The 22,160-nt window shown below is 42.4% G+C and overlaps 1 protein-coding gene across 2 annotated transcripts in view; it reads right to left on the bottom strand.

Annotated features, from left to right (window-relative positions):
* The window catches only part of FNIP1 (folliculin interacting protein 1), a 67,781-nt gene that overhangs the window by 44,741 nt on the left and 880 nt on the right, over positions 1-22,160 (bottom strand). The window lies entirely within an intron of this gene.

The following is a 22,160-nucleotide window of genomic DNA, read 5'->3' as shown; positions in this document are numbered from 1 at the left end:
CCGCCGCCGGGGAGGGGGGGGAGGGGCGCCGCGCGGCCCCCCCGCCGATCGATCGCCACGCGGCCGCTTCTCGCGTCTTCGCCGCGTTCGGCTTCGGGCTGAGGGGAACCAGCTCCGCTCCCTCGATCGCGCCGGCACCCGCTCCCCCTCCCCGTCGGCTCCTAGAAGGACAAAGAAAGCACTGTATGCCCTGGAAGGGCTCATTAATATTACAAGCCAAGCCTCAGGGACACGCAAGACAATTGGATGGCAATATAGAGGGGTGGGTTGGGGTCGCTGGTTGTTTGGGTGGGTTTTTTCTTTTTTTGGGGGGGGAGGGGGATGCGGAATAATGCCCACAAAGAAACGCTGACCAACCCGACAGCTCTAAACAAGGTTTCACGACTGCTCTTGGGGTAACCCAGGCCATGCTAGGAAGGCTGCCGGGTACATCACAAAAGCAAAGAGCTTGCTATTTAAAGAACTTTTTTTTCTCTAAATTGTGGGGGAGGAACGAGGGAGATGGACAGGGAAGTGAGGAAGGAACCGGGCATCCAAAAGGGCAATGAACATTAAAAGCCATCAAGTCTTGTCACAGGTATATGTGGGACTAATCATTCATACTATTAATTTTGTATTACTTTTGGACAAAACACAGCAAATATATAAAGGCAGGAGACTGTAGCCCCATAGCCCCCACTTCGGGGGGGGGGGGTCAGTGTCTGAAAACCTACAGGTTTTACCAAATACAAAGGCAGCAAAAATCCATTTATCATCAGGATCTCCTGTTCGGCTGCATCCCACAACACAAAGTTTAGGGCTATCGATGATCCCCCTGTATCACAAGAGTGGGTGAGCTGATGCACCTGTCCGTGGGCTCTGGCCCCAAGACCCAGCAGCCCCAATAATTTTTTGCCCTCTGGGATGGATTCCACCAGCGAACACCGAGCTCCCTCTCCTGCTACACATCTCCTGGATTAAGTTTAGGGAGAAATCCTTAATCTATTGACACAACAGCAGTTTTGCTGCTGACTTATAGGAAGGTAGTATTTTTATGTTTGGTGCTGGGCAAGCATTTTGACACAAAAGCACTAAAACTACAAGATAGATAATTACTTGGTTCCAAATCCAAAACTGTTATCTTTTGTGACCCTGAACGTTTTGTAGGAAATTTCTCATTTAGAAATGAAGAGCTGAGGCCCTGACCTCACAAAGACATACATTATAGACTTGGCTTTTCATACACGACTAGTGGCCTGGTATTCAATGGAATTACTCACATGAGCAAAATTGGGCATGTGCTGTTTACAAGGCCCATACCTTAAAACCAAATCTTGCCTTTAAAGCTTAGAATGCCAAGCCTTGGGAGTTGTAAGCAATAACATTTGACCTCTCCTACCTTCTTGATCTAGTGAAAGAAATGTGCTGTGCACAGTAACTTCCTTTACCTGTGTGGCAAACGCATGGCTCTCTAAAGGTTACTGATGTCAAAAGTGACCTTTTTTTCTTAGGCATGCAATGGTGAGAAGTTCAGTGCAATGTATTATGTAAACATTTATTTACAGGAGTAACATCTAAAGTTTCCATTTTACCTCAGGGTAACCTGATGCGTGTTAAAGACAAGTGCTTTGAAAGCAGACCCAGCCTCCATCCAACAACTGACCAGGAAAAATACTGGAAGAAATTTCTCTTCAAATAGAGACAGACTCCAAAAGTGTACGGAGAGTAAATAGTGCTTTAGCTAGATCAGTGAATATTTATTGCTTGAGGAAGGACTTCAGATACTCAGTGTTGGTTCAAACACAGTCACCATTCCCACATCCAAAAAAATACTCAGGCCTCTTTAAGATGAAACGTGCACTGTCGTCTTCTCTAGGTGTATAGCCGGGCACAGTGAACATCCTATTTACTGATCCAGAACAGAGGAGATAAGCTTTTATAAACAACATCTGATTCTAAATTTCTGAGGACAGCAAGATGTTCTGGTCACACCAGTACGTACCTATGGTATGTTAAACCCAGGTCCAAGCCTGCACTCAAATCCAAGCCTACTGGCTGCCAACTGCAGATGCAAAGCCATGCTCAGAGAACATTCAGGGTATGCAGGGATGGGGGAACACAAGGCAGGTGTGCAGAACCGTAACCCACCCTGCTCGACCGAGACAGCAGCATGCTGTACAGAGGGCACAGCACAGCCCCTTTGTCACCCCTCCTCACTGCTTATCTGCACTGTTTCTAGGGAGGTGAAATAAAAATAAAACCCAAAATGGGCCACTGGTTAGTAAAAAAAGATATAATTACAATATTGGTTGTATTCCAGATGCAGTAATTTGTTTTCACCTATGGTATGAAAGCTTTATGGGGTTTTCAACAGGTCTCCAGCATCTATTGTTGAAAAGTGTCTCCAGAAAGGCAGCTTTTTTTGTTTTTTCTCCAAGTCCAAAAAAAGTACCTCATTTACCACCTAGGTAGTATTTGGCTTTGGCAGGGAATATGATACTCTCCAACTCTCTGAAAGGGTGCAGGCTTCCCCCCCCCCGTCTCTGTGTGTGTGTAAATTTGAACTTGGAAAACAAAGCTGATAATATTATCTAGCTTCAGAAAAACATCTAAAAAGTTCAAAAAATAAAGTGATCAAAATCTCCTGCCTTAGTAGCCCATCACCTTCCAGAGAGGTCCTGGGAGGGCACTTCAGTATCCCTGCACATCCACGCAACTGAAGATGGGAAAGATGTGAGTGATGGTGTCCAGCTGCATCGAATAGCCAAGAGGATGAAGTACATTCCACCCAAGGGATTCTGTGCAAACCCCGCTGCCAGACTGGGGCTGTGGCTCGTTCTTAAACATATATAAGCCAAAAACCCCCTCAAGACAAAAGAGCACTAAAGAGAGTTACTTTCTTCCTTTTTTCCAGAGGCATTTCTGAAAACATTTAGAATTACTGGAAGGGCTCATGTGCACCTTTTGGGTATAAATCATCTGATTTTAAACCGAGGAGACAACAGTTTGTTCCAACCACAATCTAAAAAAGTAATGAAATGATTCATTTTTGTTCTCCACTGCCTTAACGAGTTTTTTTAGTCTTTCTCCTGAAAGAAGGCTTCCCTCACACGTTGTAAACACACACAACAAAGAGCTAGTAAGCAAGCCAAGAAATGTTTATTGCTTAGTAATGCACAAAGGTAGGAGCTGGAAGCCACACTAGACAAAAAGAGAGAAAACCAATTAGGATTTTATTTGAAATCTGACTAGAAATACTTGGATAGCACTTCTCTACAAAATACTCGCCTTAATAGGATTACCACTGAGCTAGACTTTTAAATGTGCTTTCTGTACATTTTTGCACCCCTGCAAAAAAAATTCCACTGAATTCCTCACTGCTGGAGAGGAAGAGTGGACAGTATTAAAGTATAAACCCTCCGTATACCACTGGAGCACATACACATACCTGCATGCACCATAGATATGCACACACAGACGTAAGTCCAGCCAAAGGTCAGCAAGAGCCAAAACAATGAGAAAGATCTCTGTAAGCAGTCCAGAGCTTTTTCAAAACCTAGGCCCCATTTTCTTTAAAAGAAACCAGATTTTTAGATACTGAAAAAAGTGCTTTTGATATGCAATACAACAAAAAACAAACAAACAAAAAATCAACAGAGAACCAAAGTTTATAAACTCTCCATAGGCAGGATTCTCACTAGCACCAAGAGGTCTCATGAGTGGAATAAACTGTCTCTACCAGCAGTGTAAAGGAGCATCAGCATAAATACGAATCTGCCTGGAAGCATTCCTGGAGGGTATGACATGGAACATTATCTTTCTTTTAGGAACGTGGATGCTGACACCTCAGCAGATTGACCGTCCCTTCACTGTTGTAATTTATCAAGTAATGATAAAAGATGCTTAAAATAAAAATAACTATCAAAGTAAAAATCTGATGCATGGTTAAGCTACTGGAACATTGGTGTTTGTTTTGTATCACATTTCCAGTTGCAATCTACTATAAATAAGACACCGAACAAACCTCCATAATACCAACTGGTACTGCAAGACAACAGGGCATTTTCCCCCTGCCAAACAGTTATTTTATTGTGCACTCTCGGGTGTGTAGAACAGACTAATCTTCTGCTGTAGCTATTAAAAATAAAGTGTAAATAGTTCAGTATTGTGTGCATTTAATGAAAAGTTGGGGAGAAAAAAGTTCCAATACAAACTGCTCTTGATGCATACAAATAGTTGTTGGAAATAAAGAATTATTTAAAATCACACAGAAGTATCTAGTGTAGCAGAGGAGGGTTGTGAGGGGAAGTCTTTTTTCCCCTCTTTATGCTGTGTAATTCTGGAGATATCTAGATAGGTTCTTCAATCCCTAAATCCATACATAAAACTAACTTCTCTTTTCCATCCCCTCTTCAAAGTATGAATGACAATACAACACTCAGTGACATGCAGCATCTATCTTTGCCTGATACACGAGTTTCCAGTAGACAATAAAGCAAACTTCGCCTGTGAAAACCAGCATCTATGTTACATCTGAACTACCACTGTTGAGAATTACTAATATGATAAAAGAGTGACTGTTTCACAGTGCTAGACAGAACAAAAACAAGCTCACAAGCTTAGATTTATCAACTGCAAAATTTGCTTAGGTAACTTAATGGTGAATTGATGTTTTTTATTTTGGAGGTCACGGATATTAACAGATGATACAATGAAGAGAAAAGAAGATACATCAAGAGTCAAGGTTGACTACAAGAACCCTGTTGCCATGAAAATGAAGACATCTTAGAGGAATTGCTATCAACTCTAATATTAATAAGAATAATAATAAACCCTTGAATGACTCCTGATGTAACAAGAGTACTTTGATTGAGGAATCCTACCATTTTCTTTTTTTTAATAGACAAACATTGAATTGACTGTATTTATCTTCAGCTTAAAGAGTCTTCAAGGCTTTTATTTTCATGTTCTTCCCAGCAACTGTAAGGACTATGGCAGTTTTGTTTTCTTCTTTTTACACAAGTGAAAACCAAGATTCTCAAAACATTACTTCAGGAGATACAGAAAAAAAAAAAAAGCTGCAAGGTGCATCAACAAATTGCTAGTGCTACACCTGACATGCCATGTGATATCTGCACCAACACCGAGTAAACACATCTAAAGAAGCATTTTTTTATCAGATGGATAGATGAAGAAATAAGTAACTTGTTAAGGGCTAAAAGACTAGAATGCAAACAGCTACATTTTTTTTACGTCATGCTTTTTAACCTGTGAGCTGTGCCAGGGTGGGGGAGCGGTGCTGGGCCATGCTCTGCCCAAGGTCCCAGGAGGCAGGGGATCCCCGCCGGGACCGAGGACAGCCCCGAAACCCACCAGCCTTGCACCAGGCAGGCCAGGATGACCCCTGGTGGATATCTTCAGCCTGGAAATACTGCACCATGGAAGCACCCAAACCACCGCTACCTCCAGCGCCAGGGCAGTAAAACCGCCCGCTGTAGACCCAGGCATCTGCTGCCCAGCTCAGCACGTCCCTCGCGCTACCTGGGACCCCACTGCTGTGTCAGGGTGGAGGGAGCCATCTGCTTACCCTGATTAAAACATCCTGTAATACTTGTTTCGTGAGTTTTATGGGGGGGGGGTAGTACTGCCTTGGCGGTGAAAGTCATACAGCACGAGCAGGCGGCATGGGGTTTTGAGCATTCCTTGGCTGTAGGCCACGTCCGTGTAATTGATTAAGGTGGCTGCACTTGTGACTCAGTGATAATTGAGAGCCCAATAAATCTCCACACAAGTATTTGCCACACAGAGATGGAAACCAATTGTTACGGACCCTTCATGAAGAGCTGCAAGCAAAAAAATTACAACTAATATTAAAAATATCGAGAATCCCCCCAGACCACTCCAAAGAGCTTACTGTACTTCCTTGCCCAACGTCACCTTTTCAGTTAAATCACCAGGAACGTCAAATGCACAAGGACTACAACTTCAGGCTTTCAGCTACGTCATCCCCAGCACAAACTCAAATCATTCCAATGTCTCAAGATTTTGTCCAGTACTTCCAAGTCTTCTCTTCCCCCTACCCCAGCTCTCACTTATCTGTACAGACACCATTGCTTTAGCCAACATTTACGTGATCTTTTTTCCCTTGGTGGGGGGGGGGGGAAATAAAAGCCAAGCTGCAGCTGTTCAGGGTTCCTTGGAGAAGGAGGAAGACAGATGTAAGTAGTTATTCTCCAAAGATTCACAATGATCAGTGCCTGAGCAGCATTTTACTCTGTCCCTCATGTGACTGTTTAATTAGGTGTTGATTCACTCAGTCATGAGACACAAGGAAACAGGGCTGCAAGCCCCAACGTCAAAGAAAAAGTAATGCCTGTTCTGCCAGTTTCTGTATTAGCAAAGCACAAAGGGGACATCCAGTTCTGAGAAGCAAAACTCATGTTTCCTTGCCTATAAGCCAAACCATCAAATCACTTCAACATTTCCATATGAAAAAAAAAAAAGACATGTGAATTATTTCGGAGCAAGACGCTTGTGAACTCCCTGATTATCCTCCACCGTAAAAGCCGAGACTGGCTTGAGCATTCACAGTGTGAGCTTCCCGGCCGAGCTCCGAAGCCCTGTGAGCAGGGTGTGCCCTTCCATCTGGTAATCCAGGTCCAAGCTGCTTCAGGATACCATGCTTTCTTCTGGGGTTTGTTTGTTTGCTTTTGAAAAAAGAATACAAGCTATTTTGCTATGGCTTTATTCTTGGTTGTTAACTGAAATTCTTAGCCTTCTTTTTACTAAAAAGCTTTTCTGTTATGGGGTCCAGTTGCCATAGCAACAGGCTTTTAAAAATATCAAAGAAATTTTCAGCACATGGTAAACCAATTTCACAAACTGTGTATATTTGTAATAGGAAAAGCTGGCAGACAATTAATTATATGTACTCTGTTCAACCGAGGTTTGACATAGGGATAATCCCAAAGTGCTGCTTTCAGTCTAAAGCCTGGTGGTGTAGAGGACTACAGTGAACTTTAGCTTGCTGCTAGGTCATTTATCAGGACAGTCACATAAAATTAACAGATGATGATCATTTTTCCAACAAAGGTGACATTTAAGCTCAGTGTGTCACTAAAATGCATTAAATGCCAAAAGCTTTTTTCCTGAAGAATACTACCTTAAACCTTTGATTTGTAGCATTTTAAATATTGTGTGTTTGTAGTCTTACCCTCCTCATTTGTGTAGGTTCTCCTAAAAAAAAAAAATTAGACTCTGGATCAGCAACTTATTTAAAACACATGCCTAATGCTAAGCACATGAGCAGTTTCGTTGGGAGCAATGAAACTACTTACATGCTTAAAGTAAAGCACATGGCTTAAGCAGAGTGCTGACTCAGTCTTATTCCCCCCTCAGATTTCACCAAAACCCCATCTCAGTTACACAGGAACAACTGCAAACTAAAGACAGAGGATGATAGTACAAACAAGTATAACAAATTAGTATCTATGGAATGAAATCCCAGTCTGGCCTACCCATACGTGATGTTCATTTATACCGATACCCCGTGAATGCTAATGATGGATACCCCCCATCAATCAACGACTGTCTGACACCACTGTGTTTGTCACTTACGATCTAAGCATCCTCCAACGCCTTCAAAAGTCCAACGCGATGCTTGGCACAATTCCGCAACGGCACGCAGAGCGGTTACTTGCTTCTGTGACAGCTCTGTGCCTGGGAGCCTTTAACTAACCGTTCCCCTTAGTTAACCCTCAAAACTACTAACCAGGAAGTTCGCTGCATTTCAAGACTGCTGCCAGGCTCTGAACCAGAAACAATTAAGAACACTTTCATAGATCTGCCAAATAACATTAATGAATATCTAGGTGGACTGGATCTATCCTACAACTGCTTTTCAGGAGGGAAGACTTTTCCAACTTGGCTCCAACCCGTGGACTGAACATCCCTCCCTTACTGGCTCTACAAGTTGAACGGGCCCCTACTTAATTTGCGGAAGGGACAAGATCTTGATTTGTGCAGATACTGCAAGAGCCCCAAGACTACTGTGAGGAGCCTAGACTACTCAATTCTCCAAGGCAAGAGTCATGCTGCTCAACTGTTTTCCAAATTAAGCATGCAAAGGTGACCCGAAACTATTTCAGGTAGATCTATATAGAGCAGACACTAAAGACATTGCTTGACTTCACTTTTATGTAACTCATAAGGACATGAGGACAAATAAAAATCAGATGCTTGAACAAGCCACATGTCCATACAACTTCATTTACTATCTGCAAAAAAATACAGACTGCCAGAATAATGGAACAGCCTGGCACCTAACACACAAGTGCACTAAAACTGTGAGGTCCTGAATACTTTGGTTCCCCAAAGCAGAACAGCACTTAAGCACACTTTTAGCTGTCAGCCAGCTAGTGGTCCCTCTGATTTTGAAGGAGCTGTTCAATCTTTAAACCAAGCTTAACAAAGTGCTCTACTGGGTTTGCAGTGGAGTGCTTTGCTCACTGCCATACTGAACTCTGTACTCAGATTTTCTGCTGGCCACTTCAGTTTTCTAAGTCTCGCTACATGCTCACAGTCTTGGGTTTCTAAGAACAGTAGGAATGGAAAATACAGTGTAGGACTGGCCATTGGCCTGTGGTCATTAAACAAAATAAGCTTTTAAACACAACTATCCATCTAGAGGGATTTTCCATGCAAAACAGCTGAACTGGTCAAGTCTTACTAAAAACTCCACAAGACAGATACATGCAAGCTCTGAGCACCAGCTGAAAACAGCCCCTATTTGTCCACATGGCTTTTTTTTTTTTACTGTTAAAATCTTGGTCTGTGATAAAGAAATTGCAGGTTCAGCTCAGCGTGTACTCCCTGGGTATCAGCACCAAAACTCACTCCAAACACACACCTTCTTTATCACGGGATTGAGCATGAACACAGAGTCCAAACCAGCTCTGCCTCACAGCTCACAGAATCAACAGAAACACTTGATAAAACCTACATTGTTCCACTCGGAGAGGTTGTACTTAATCAAGATCTATACATATATTTAGTGTATGTTCAATAAATCCCTTTTTGCCAGTGGTAGTAGGTTTGATGAGAATGTAGTTCCAGCCACTCCCAGCCAACACAGCTTGCCAACAGATGTGGCTGGGGCAACTCCTCCCTGACTCCACGAAGGATTCTCCTGGGGTTGCAGCAGAACAAGCTATTTCTGACTAGCTCCCATCAGCTCCACATCAGCTCTTGCATCTTCTGTAGTTCACGTACCACATTCTAACATGTACAAAAAAAACATTTATTGTTTCCTCTCATTCCTATGGAGTGGCAGACTCAGCTTTGCCTTCTCATTCAAAAGCATTTTCTTGCCTCATCTTTTTTCTCCCTATTTAGCCTGTCCACACAAGCATCTGTAAGATGTGGGAACTCAAAGAAGCCTAGTGCTGCAGGTATCCTGCTGTGAACCAGTAACAGCACCACATGAAGCTATTTATTCTGCTGCATCAACAGGAAAGAAAGGCTCACGTGCTGGCCAGCAATAGCTGTCAATGCCACCAGGACATTTTGGACTGGGCTGTATTGTTGGATTTTTTTTTTTTTTTTGTGGAAGGAGCTGTTGGCAAAATAATCGCTCACTTGGCTCTTCCTTTCCCTTTCCCCTCCTCATGCTAGCGCATGTCATTTGAAGTGACACAGCAGTAACCCCAAACAGGATGCACCCTACTGCTTGTGGCAGGAGGAGGAGGGGATGGTACAGCACCCAGGGGAAACCTCCAGAAAGGAGAGGCAGCACTGCAGGTCTCAGACAGGACAAAACTAAGAAGAGAACAGAAAAATGGAAGGGAAAGTGAGCTGGGCTTTAACTCTTTTCTTCCTCTCTCTTTGTGTGTGCATGAGTGTAAATACTGGTTTCCAAAGCAGAGCACCAAACAACAGGGACAGTGATGATGAGGGAGAACATTACGAGAAGCAGAGAATACCAAGCAGAAAGAATCCTGTAAAACGTATGCATTAAATCACAGCAGCACCATCCAACTGCTTCCCACTACACTTGCACACGTACCTTTGTATCTTTCTTGAACACAGGGCAACTCCAAAAACGCTACCACTTCATGCTCATTGCACTCACTTCACACCCAGCATTTCCAGCCTGACTTTCATTTTCTGTACTGTCATCATTGCTGTTATACCTGCCAAATAAAAGCCCACTGCACCCTTTTCCCCTCTGCTTTACTGCCACTATGCAGAAGGCGGAGCTGGACCACCCACCAGCCCCGGGCCCTTCTCTCCATCGACACATACAGAAGTGGGGGTCTCCAGCTCCTCTAGGGCTGCATGCACTGCGATGATGAAGGCAGGGAACAATCTTTTCTTGAGGACAAGAAAAAGTGAAAGAAAATAAAGATTATAGTTTTCAAAAGTCTCTCCACCTCTTCTGTTGCTAATATCTTAGCTTATATTTATACAGCACCTATGACCCCCCCCTAAATCTTAAGACAAAAATCTTAGAACCATGGTTCTGATCTACAAAGCAATGAGTCTGTCCAGCATTATATCAAAACAATTTAGGTTTGTCTACACAGCATACGCATACACTGAATTTATCCATCTCACTGCTGGGGGAAAGACAAAAGACCTTACTACAAAGGCAACAGTCAAGCACTCTGCTGGAACAAGGTAGGTAGGCTTTTGCTTTATGGTCTTTCAATTACTGTAATTTACAGAGGTGCACTTACACTCAGAGCCATGACACAAAAGCATCTGGGTGTATTTTGAAATATACATATATATGTATACAGACACACACATGCACATGTATATATACATATAGGAGACAGATCTGAGAGTAGGGTCTTTCTTGCTCTTAGGATCTCTTTTCTTCCAGCATAAATATCCCTTAGTGAAACTCAAGGCTGCAGCACCGAAAGGCTTTAAACCCCAATGAGTTACACTGAGGATGCTGAGGACTTTATAAGACTGGGTCATTTTGTATTTGCCTTCATTTCTAAGTTTCTCATTTTTTTTTAAATTTTATATACAAACAGTCTTGTCAAACTCCCTGTTCCCTGTACATTTTATTTTCCTCTGTTTCGTCTATCCATACAGATAAGAACTATTGCCATTAGCGAATTTTACTTTATCTTGCATGGTTTTTTCTCCAGTGTGGGTGTGGACTAATGTCAGCTCTGAGTGTAATTTAGCTGATTTGTCCTGCTAGCTACTAATAGAAAAGACCAGTCTTTAAATGAATATATACGAAATCCAGGTGGGCAAAAAAACCCCAAAACCCAAACAAACAAAAAACCTAATACCTGGCGTCTTACCTTCTGACCCCAATGTGAAAAAAGTCTTACACAACACACAAACACAAGCTATCTAGCAGTTCTGTGAGCATTCTTCAATTAAAAAAGAGAATCTGATGTCACATTTTAAAACAGATACATTTTCAGACAAACCAAAACAATTCATTTGAAGATAACTGCACATAAGATACTGTGAAAAAACCACTAAAATTTAAAGCAAGTACATTAAATCAGTCTTATACCAAAGTGATATTTTTGCTTATCTGATAAAGAGTTTGATAAACTTTCTGTTTATATAAAGATATAATTCTCTTACCATCTCATAAGAATTTATTTTAAGTTGCTTTGATTTTTTTTTTAAATTCTATACTTTTAATTATGCCTGTTTTGGAAAAAAAGAAGTCATGAGTTCATGATTAGCATCTCTTGTATGACTAGAAAACACACGTAGTTAAGAAACCAGTATGCTCATTTTCACAGCTTCTTAGCCCTCCATGCTGACAGTGGAACAATTTCCTCTTCTACTAAGAAAGCGGAGTAATTTCAGCTGCTGTGAGTTACTGGAAATATGTTTAAGTACTGAAAAAAAAAAAACCAACCACCTTTTTCTATTTAAATTGTATGTCAGAGTTTGGGCTGCCTTTAAATAGAAACACAGTTAACACTGTAAGCCAATTCACTGTCCTAACATTTGAGGCATTTCTTTAACTCTGTCTTAGGAGGGGGTACTATTGTTATTTTTCCTGTAGGAACAAGAAAATTCTGGCAGACTTCTTCCTTAACAGCTTCTCAGATGTTCAGATAATGTCATTCAACTAGAACAAGCTTCTGAGAAGGAGAGTGCGCTCACCCCATGTTTTGCAGCCACTGTTCCCTGCACACACAACCACACAGCTTATCACCTGCACGTATTTTTCATTAACACCTGAACTAACAGCATTTTTCTACCAATTTCTGGTATGAAATTTCATGACGAGGAGTAAACAAACCATTCAGCCGACTCTCCAAATGGCAAGAACATTTTCTAGGTAGGTCTTTGCTGGGGGGTCGGGGGCGCAAAAAAACCCCAACAAGAATCTCATTCCTGTTTAATAGTTCATTTCTCAGCTAATTGCTCACACATGATTCCTTCCGATTTACCATCCTCTTTCATAATTACCCCCAAACATAGCAAACTAAGTGCTGAGTCCACAGTCTTTGGAGGCCTTTTTTTCCCTGGGACAAAGCTGTGCAAGGAATGCATGAGGCAAGAGAAATGTGGGTATGTAGTAGACGGTGTGTGTTTCAGTACTAGCTAGAAAGCAGAATAATTCAACAAACAGATTTTGATATTCTGGTATTCACAGTAGTGCAGGACTGGCCTTTCTTGTGGTTACAACATAGCTGTTCCCTGAGGAAGCTATGAAGCCACATGTCTACTGTCTTCTTCCAGTATGGCCATACTCTGGCCATGTCTCCATGTCTCTTCTGACACGCTGACTGGAAAGAGCAACACGATGAGGTGTGGACAACTCAGAGCTCCACGGGTACAGCGGAGCATTAGGCAGTAGCGGTACAATGGGCAGGAGGCACCCAACAGCACATGGAGGATTTTCACTAAAGTTACAGAAACTCAGCTCACTCAGACTTCTGTTCTCGCATTCTCCACCACACACAACTGAAGTCGATCAAAAGGTTTAGAAATTACTAAGAGGGGAGTGTGAGACCCAGCGCAGCACTGTGTGAGCCACCATTTCCATAGGTACCGAGGCTAAAATAAAAACCAAAGAAAGCATATAGCAAAGCAATTGCTCCCATGGCCAATGCTCAAACAAAAAATATACCTTCTCTCTCAAAGTGGAAAATGACACAGGAACCGGGGTGAAGATACTGCTCTGGCTTAAACGGGCACAATGCCAGGACCTAAAGTAAGGGCTGAACTGCGCTCAAAGTTTCTTCATTTATCAACTAAAACAGATGGCAGAGAACTGTAATTTGGCTGCTGTTTCTTTCCAGTTATATATCACACAAACTGAAAGGGTAGAGGGTTTGTGGTACTGTTCGAAGTTTTATGTTTTGTTGACATTTTGGCTGGAGCAAGGGAAAAACATTTGAAGACACTGCTAACGAGGCACACACGGATCTGGAGGAATATCAAATACCATGAACGTGCAAGGCACAAACAGTAACTATGTTAAAGGAAATACGATTGCTTCTGTGATGTATTTTACTCATTTTAGGCCAAAATCACTGCTGACAACGTTGTGGAAACATCCTGGAGAAACAGAGCAGGATCAGTGGCGTGTCATGGATCATTTCCATGCTTCAAGATCGCTGCTTTCAGCAAAGGCTGCCTCCCAGGTCTGCACTCATGATACAACCGATGTTGGACTGTTCACTTGTTGAGGCTGAAGCGGACAGGGGCTGTCTACAGCTGAGCTCATTGTTACTAAGCTGGCATCAAGGCAAAGAGTCCTTCACCCATACGAAATGGGGGGTTCTTTCAAAGTTTCAAAGATAAATAATACACAAAAGCTGGAGGATACCCAGATTATCACCCCAAAAGCACCAGGCAAGACTGTTTAAAATAAAGAGCTTTTACATGTAGTCAAACTGTTTAAGTCCAAAAGTTTAATCACTTGGTAAGGGCTATGAAATTACCTTTTCAGAAAAGACAGAAAACTTCGTACAAACACATTGTACTCGTGGATGCATGCTATATGCACACACTGCTGATATTCTATATGCAGTTTGTGTAGTGTTTTGTGCTGCAATTCACATGTTTGAACAAGTTTCTCTGCAGTGTATTGTATTCTGAATAATAGTATCTACAGAAGCTATCGATTCCAGAAAAGAAAAAGGTCATACTTCTTACGCAAACGTGCAGAATTACCTCAATTAAAAGCTTTGGTGGAGCACCAAGCAACAGCACAACGCATTGTTGTAAAAATAAGTAAATCCTTTTTGATACAAAGACTACACAGTAACTGTTCACACTTCTTTGGAGCAGAACACATTTCGGCATTTATTTTTAGAAATAAGTGATTAATCCTGCAGAGGGGACTGCCCCTTTTGAATGTAATCATTATGGTCACATTCCTTAGGCACAGCAGAATCGCATGCGTATTTTGTGCAAATGAGTTTTTCCAAAGGAGTGTTTCCCATACATGAATTCTGTCACTACTCAGGGTAAGGTGGAGTAGCTGGTGCATTAGCAAGTCATTTACAGATGAATAAAATTACTTCCTGTTTTTAATGGGCACAACTTTTTTTTCCTCCAGCAGATATTTTATAGATTAAGGTTCTCTCTCTATACCACAAACACAAAATTTTTCAAGTCCTCAGAGGCAAATTCTGCTCTTGGCCGATTCTGGAAGCCCAGCACAACCACGCTGTGGATTCGCTGCTGCAAGTGAGCTCTGCATTTTTCCTAAGGTTACTCACGAACATGTGATCTTGCAGACATTCTGCTCCAGATGTAGCAATAGGAGGGAACACAGCCTCTGAGCATGAAACCACCGTGTGCGTTACTTTCCACTCGTAAAACATGCTTCTAAAGTGGTCACCTCCAGCATTCAGACAAAATTACAAAACAAGTTTCAGACTCCAAGTCACACTGGACCAGTTTATTCCAGAACAGAAGCCTGAATTCATCCAAGCTGTCACCATGAGCATACGTGAACTCAGCAGCGTACACACAGAAAAGGATAAAGCCCTTTGAAAACACAAGGAGGACAATTCATCAGTCAACCAGAGGAGCCGATCATCCCAAGAGAACAAGGTTTACAACATGAGACATGTAAACACACCTTCAGTCACCAGAAAACGAATGGTGGAAATGTTTCAGAAAAGGAGAAGACCTCACAGTGGACAAACATGTACATACACCCCATGGTCTTGGCACATCTTCATACACCTATGACCTCACCTGGAGGAGGAGGGGAAAAGATCAGTACCCTTAAGTTTGCAGAAACACCTTCTTACAACACTTGCCAGTGTAACCCAAGTGTAAAGAAGCATTTTTACTCTAGTATACATACACATACATTTTCGGACACGCAGAAACCACGGCAAGAAGTCAACATACTCTTTCTCCCACTGTGGAGACGATGGGCCAGCTCACTCTGTCTCCATAGAACAAGCATGGGAGCAGGGTCTGTCTCAGCCACATTGGATCAAACCCATGGGGAAGAGGACAGAGAACATCCATGCCATCCAGAGGGAAAACTGCCACACTTCCTTGTCCAGCACATACAATCGGAAATTCAAGAAAAACTCAAGTAAAAATCAAAGGATTCACCTGATCAGCTGGCAAGATCCAAACTAGAACCACAGCCCGAAGGCCTAACCAGCAGAGATCCCGGTGGTAAAAGGACACCACGCGATTCACTCACTCCAGCCTCTCCTGAAAAACATTTCTAACTTAGAGGAAGGAGTTGAAAAGCTGGAAGGGGAACCAAGAAAGCGACTGTTCCAAGGGCAGCTTGGCGAGGCAGAGGACTGCAGGCCGTCATCAGACAACCCGTGCCGTCCCAGGGGGAGGAAGAGATGTTGCAGGCTGGGAGGAAGCTGAGCGCGCGCTGATGGCACCGACCTCGTGATGTCCACGAAGGGCAGCGTGACCTCGTGACGCCGAGTTCTCAAGTCACCGCAAGATCCCAACTACCACGGGAGATGCCAGTAGGAAAGGCAGTAAGGGTGACCCTTAACCTGTGTGTTAGCTCGTTTTGTATCTTTACCTGCTTCTAAAAAAGTAGAGGAAAAAAAAAAACGAGCAGAAGAGGACTTTTTCCACTCCACTGTTCAGGCTCCCTGTTCCACTGGCGATGGGAAGAACCTGAAGCAAAGCAAGGGCTAGGCAGGGTATGTTCCCACCAGGGCAGAGGAAAATTTTCCAAGGCACAAAATCAGGTAGGCACAAGCACCCCAACGGTTTTCAAATTATTTGGTTATTCTCTGCGTTTGCACCTAGCCCGATGCGGGTACTTATCCAAGTTAATTCCTTTGGATCTGACGATAATACGAGTAAATAACAATCAGTGGCTGGATCGCCAACCCTCTGCTTTGCAGCTCACTTAGCCACTGTACAGACCCAGCTTGCAGCATTGCCTTATTCAGAGCTAGCATAGAATTTTCAAGGACATGCTGGATCTTTCAGCAGCAACACATGCCTACCTGGAGAAGCACTTGGGAGACATACAGAGCGGTGTCAGGGAGGGCTTGGGGAGTGGCCCCTTCAGCAGAAATTGTCAAAACGTTCTCCATGCTCCAGAGGTGCTTACTGGAACCCATTAATTCATATGTCTCTGCTTCCAAGAGGAAAGCTGACTTAAAACACTGAAGGTACATAAAAGCTCAGATGACAGGAAATGCAAAACAGGATTTGGCAAGAAGAAGTACTTTAGAAAACAGCAATATACTTCAAAATACAGGCCAAAGTCATCATAGTGATAGAGAAAAATCCACATAAATCAAAGTGAAATATTTACTAGAACTTGCTACACTCAAGCTAATGAATGCAACCAAAAAGCCAAAAACTCTTCCAGAGATACTACAGGAGAGATTAATTTTTTTATAAAAAACAAAACTTAAGGGTCACTAAAAGGCAGAAATGAACTTAATAAAAACAGAAGAACAATTTGGATGTTTCAGAATTTGAATAATCTTAAAAAATTATGGGATAAAAGCTTTTTAAATTCATCAGATAACTGGAAAAGATGAAAAGCTGGAGCTATTACAAAATGAAGTCCTGCTAAAGCTCTTTTTGAAGATAGACTTTGAGGTGGTGAAATTCCAGGAGTTTTACAACTATTGGTGAAAGACTTGGAGAATGTCAGCAGTGAACAAATAACAAAACACACTATTTCATTAATAGCAGGTTTTGGTCAGACTGGCTTGACGCATTGACAGCACTGCTGAGGAACAGCTTTAAGCCTTATGCGGCGCTGCTAGGATAGTGAATTTACTAGCTGTATTGCTCACAAGGACTGACACGGTTTGGCAAGAGATTTGCTTCCCTGGGCTCAGCCAGGCTGTACACAAAGCTACCTGCCGTTGACAGAAAAGCCTTTCACTGGGTGGAGTGAGATACCTTGTTTGCTGTGGAAGGTTAATTCGATAAGAGTTTTGGCAGTGGTTTTCTCAGTTCAACTTTTTAAGCTCTCTCACAAACCTGATGGTACTACAGTGTCCAGACACCGCTGGCTCTGAACTCCTTTGGCATCTCATGAATCCATACCTTAAAAATGGAAAGCAACATGGCAATCTGTGGTGGTTACCCCTGCTCTGAGCACAGGAGGAACAAACACTAAACAGTCCCTGTAACAATACTACATCATCTACGTCAGTGCTAGCCATTCAGAAATAATGTGAAAACTTACCAAGAAGTTTTGTGGGTAAAACTTGGACTGGAAAAATCAATGTAAAGACAACTTTCATGTTCCTCCTTCACCTTACTCCAGCCTCCACTTTAAAAAGTCCCCAGCTACATGTCGTTAGATGTCTCCGAGTCTCTTCGCAGTTTATTTCAAGAAATTAGCTCCTAGTTCAAGCAGCAATTATGCCTTTGTAAGACAGCATATAGCATTTTTTACTGTGCAAGAACAATAGCTCTGTATAGGAGCTGGCTCATGAAGCATCTTTGTATCATGCTACCCATTTCCAGCTCTAGGTCTATTGCAATTCCCTTGATGAATCCCGCTGCCAAAAATTATGTGAAAGGAAACAAATCTCAGGATACCATTTAAAGTCACTGCCATGGAAAATAGAAAGCGTCTGGGCTAATGGGGGATGCTTGCCTAGACAGATTTCAGGAAATACTACTTTGCAGCCAGCCTTAGGCCTTTCATATATTAGGAACCTGGCAAATTACTCTCTCAATAAAGGAGCAGCAAGTATTAGAGAAAGACCCCAAGAAAACATGTTTCCAGGATGACCGAAAATGGCCTTCTCCATAAATAATGTAAAGAACGTTTGAAGTTATTTATTCCTGTATCTTCCCACTTGGAAAACTGCGCTCATCCTCAGAAATACCCAGATAACCAAAGCAAACCCCTAAAGGAAGAATGTGCCCAGAGATACTCCACACCGTTGGTAAGACTCGAAACTGGAAGGGGTTCTTTCAAGCTTGAACAATTACCACACAGCTGTACCTCTACAACAGGTGCTTTAACAAGAGCAAAACAGTTTGCAAACATTGGTGGAATGCCCCTCGGGGTGAGATGGTTCTTTAGAGCTCCGCAGATTTAAAAAAAAGAAAAAAAAGAAAAAAAAAGAGAGACACTGAAACTTTTATTGAGCTGTAGTGTAAAAAGAACTCCTAACTAATAATCTCTCTAACCCCCAGCTAGGTGGGAAGTATATATAGAGATACAAGGGAACAAGTATTTGAACTTCATACATAAGATGGAAAGAAACACCGACTTTCCCCCTTACATACAACCCCAAAACGTGCCAGTCCCATAATTCAGTATTACAGGACCATCCCCCTCCCTCAGCAATAGGTTAATAGTGCTCCAAGCCCAATTACTATCTCAACAGACACACTCTCCTGCAGTCCTTACAGCTGTATTTACCATTGGAATTACTGCCCACATATCTTAACAACAAAGATACAAAGCCTGAGACCTCTCAGTAATTTACTGAGCTTTGGGCTCATTCTGCTGAGCCCATTTTGAAGAACAAAAAGCTAGTTGAGTTACCAGTAGTTTAGCAGCTCCCTCTTCTCCAAAGCTCTCAAGCAGACCCCTAGGAAGCCAGAAAAGAAATAGTAGCTCGAAATTGGTATCTGTGGCAGTCAGTAATGTAAATGTGCAGTGGAATACTTTGTGTGCCCACATCATATTTAGCAGAAATGCATGGTTTCTGCTTAGTTTAAGGAAGTTTTTGTAAGATTGTTTCCATTTTACTGGGGAAATTGATCAGAAAATTCTGGAACAGGGTTCATTTAATTGCTATTTAAAAGTGCATATACATTTTAGACATGTATCGCACACAACTCATGTTAACCGCTTTACATATTTTTACAACAGGAATACTTTGATTCTGAAATTCTAGAAAACAACATATCTGAAATCTCATATTCCTAATAACTGTAACAGCCCAAGCCTGGGCTGAGCTCTCCTGTCACCAGCAGCCGCCAGTGCCAGATGCTACAATATGGCCACGAGCTCCTATTTATAGTAAAAGTTGCCCTCAGGGAAAATCCACTCACGTGAGTATTATTTGCAGTTGACAGCGGGTACACTACACCTTGGAACTTAAGGGTTTGTCTCTTCTCTAGAATACCTGGAGGTGTTTGTGTTTCTTGTAAACAGATTTTACTACTAAAATTTTGAATATATTTGCTCACAATGTGAATGTCGAGCTGTACTGAGAGATTTCAGTCTAAGGGCCAAGGCTGCCAATTGCCCTTGGTTAAACTTCAGAGCTAAAATACTAATATGTACTGGATCTATTGTGATTTACCTAAGTCTTGTTCTGTAAAATAAACTGCTTTTACATATATATATATTAAAAAAAAAAAAAAAGGCAAACTGGTACATCAGCAAACACTTTAGAGTTGCTAACTTACTGGTCATATCACTAGAACTGTTAACCTCTCCAGCACCTAGTTCTGAAAGATTTTACACAGTCTGGCTAGACCCAGACTCATAAAATTTCACACACCCACAGCACAGAAAGAGATTCTGGGCAGGAGAAAAAACAAAAACAAAAACCAAAACCAAACCAACCAACAACTAAACAAAATACATTTCCCCTGAAAAGCATAGTTTTATTTTTGAAACCGTGTAAGCTCAGATTAAATAGAATTTATGTCCTGGTAAATTTTCACAATAAGCCTGACAGAAATGCAAAATATATTCATAGTCAAAAAAAGAATGAGCATCAAAATCATCCTTAAATGTTCTGCTATACTGATGTCACTGCCAGAGTAGTTGGGCTTTTCTCTCTAAGTATGTATTATTCACAAAATATAGTAAGAGAATTTACTTTTTTTTTAAATGGTTGTTCTACACAATCTTCTCAGTAAGAGGACAAAGCTTTCAAAGTGAAGACAGACAGAAGTAATTCTGAGTCAGCCCTCAGAATATCTGGAAAATGTTCTGTTATTTAGAATATAAGCAGATAATAATATATCAATCCATAAACATAACCTTGCCCCAATGAAATTGATAAGGCTGTTGCCTTCAGGTTTACTGGAACCAGAAACAGCCTAAAAATCCAGAGTGCTTCTTTCCAGTCTCTAAAGACCCAGCTGTAATAAATAACGGTCTTTATTTTGTGTATTATCCAAAAGTTTCACCAGTAACTGATAAGACCATACATAGTAAGAATTAACTAAAGACTTATCCCCATTTGGAAAATGAAAGCAGCCCTTAGGCAACATGCCTAGAGGGCATCTGTATTAGTCTTCAAAAAATACTTGGCTCTCCTGCGCAAGAGCCGGGTCTCCCACCCACACCCAGAGTCTCAGTCAGAACCATCAGCCGCCTCCTGGGATTTTATACCTGTGGGTCCGCCAAAAAGAAATTAACCGCAAATTCACTAGTTACCTGTTGACAGTTCACATCACAAAGTGAAACAGCACTACATAAACAGAGAAAGGTAAGAGCAGACAGAGTGGCACGTCTTTTTTTAAATTTCACATCCAGTTTGGCACGGAACGATGCAGGTGAAGAGGGAAGAAGAGACCTTGCCAGTACTGACTCTCTCTCCTTTCAACAGAGGGGAGATCCCCACGTTTCTGTCCCAGGGTCTGCACTGCAGCTGTCGAATTAACCACCAGTCTCTATACAAATCCATCACTAACAAATGTTTTTAACAGGGTTGGAAAAGGCAAGGCAATTATACAGAGCAGTCCTAGCGCCCCTTCCCCACCAAGGGGTCTGACCCCAGTATTAAGCTCATTTAGAAAATAAGATGATGACACAGACATCATTGAAATGTTTCATCTCTTAGAAAAGATAATTAAAAAAAGGAAACACCTTTGCAGTAAACGGCAGAAAGATGTGTGAGCAGCTGTGAGCAGTGTCTTTAAAAGGTGTGCGCTAGAGTTAAAGCACTGGATTTCAGGTAACGTCCAGGAGCGTGTCCTCACTCCATAAAGACACAAAAAGACCCATCAATATTCTGTGAAAACTGTGAGGCCTAAATTACTGCAGATATACTATTAACCACCTAAATTGCTAAATTGTATCACTACAGCTAAAAGGAATATCCTACACATAAAATTAAGCCCATCAGTCAGAGATCTCCCTTTACAGAGCAACCCAAGGGCTGATCATTTGTAGGCAATAAATTTGAAGACAGCGGGTGGGAGGAGAGCTTTACCACACTGTTAGAAGTGTTTCAAGAAGCGCCTAACTCTTACTAACGAAGCATACCGTCTTTGCATCCAAGTCGCAAACTCTACCCTTTGAAACGATTTTGCAGGTTACCTCTTCGCTACGCCAGCCAGGACGCGGACTGCATCGCTTTCGAGCGTAGTCATTATCCTGCTCGTGCAACAACACTTATTTTACAGCCACAAAAACTACCTGTTTCCACACGAACTAACTCCCCGAGGAGGCCCTGGGTCATTTCTAGGCCCCGGCGCAGAAGCCCAAGCAAACCCTCTCCCCGCACCGAGTCCCCCACGCAGGACAGCGAACCCGAGCCGCCAACCGAAACCCCACCGAGGGGTTTCGTGACCCCCCGCCACGGCCGCGCTTCTCCGGCAGCCCACCCGACTCGAGTGGGCAGGGAAAGGTCTCCCTTTCCTGCCTGCCCGTGTTGAGCTTGGCACCTCTCGGCGGATCCAGTTTTGTTGCGGTTAGAGCATGACAAATTTCACCAGAAACCCTACACCTCTCTTGGCAGCGGCCAAAACTTCACGTTTTCCCTTCCCCCCCCCCCCCC

The sequence above is a fragment of the Haliaeetus leucocephalus genome, unplaced genomic scaffold (assembly GCF_000737465.1).
Source record: "Haliaeetus leucocephalus isolate CR32 unplaced genomic scaffold, Haliaeetus_leucocephalus-4.0 Scaffold656, whole genome shotgun sequence".
NCBI classification, from domain to species: Eukaryota; Metazoa; Chordata; class Aves; order Accipitriformes; family Accipitridae; genus Haliaeetus; species Haliaeetus leucocephalus.
Note: the sequence above shows the minus strand (reverse complement) of the source record. Positions and strands in the feature narration are given on the sequence as shown.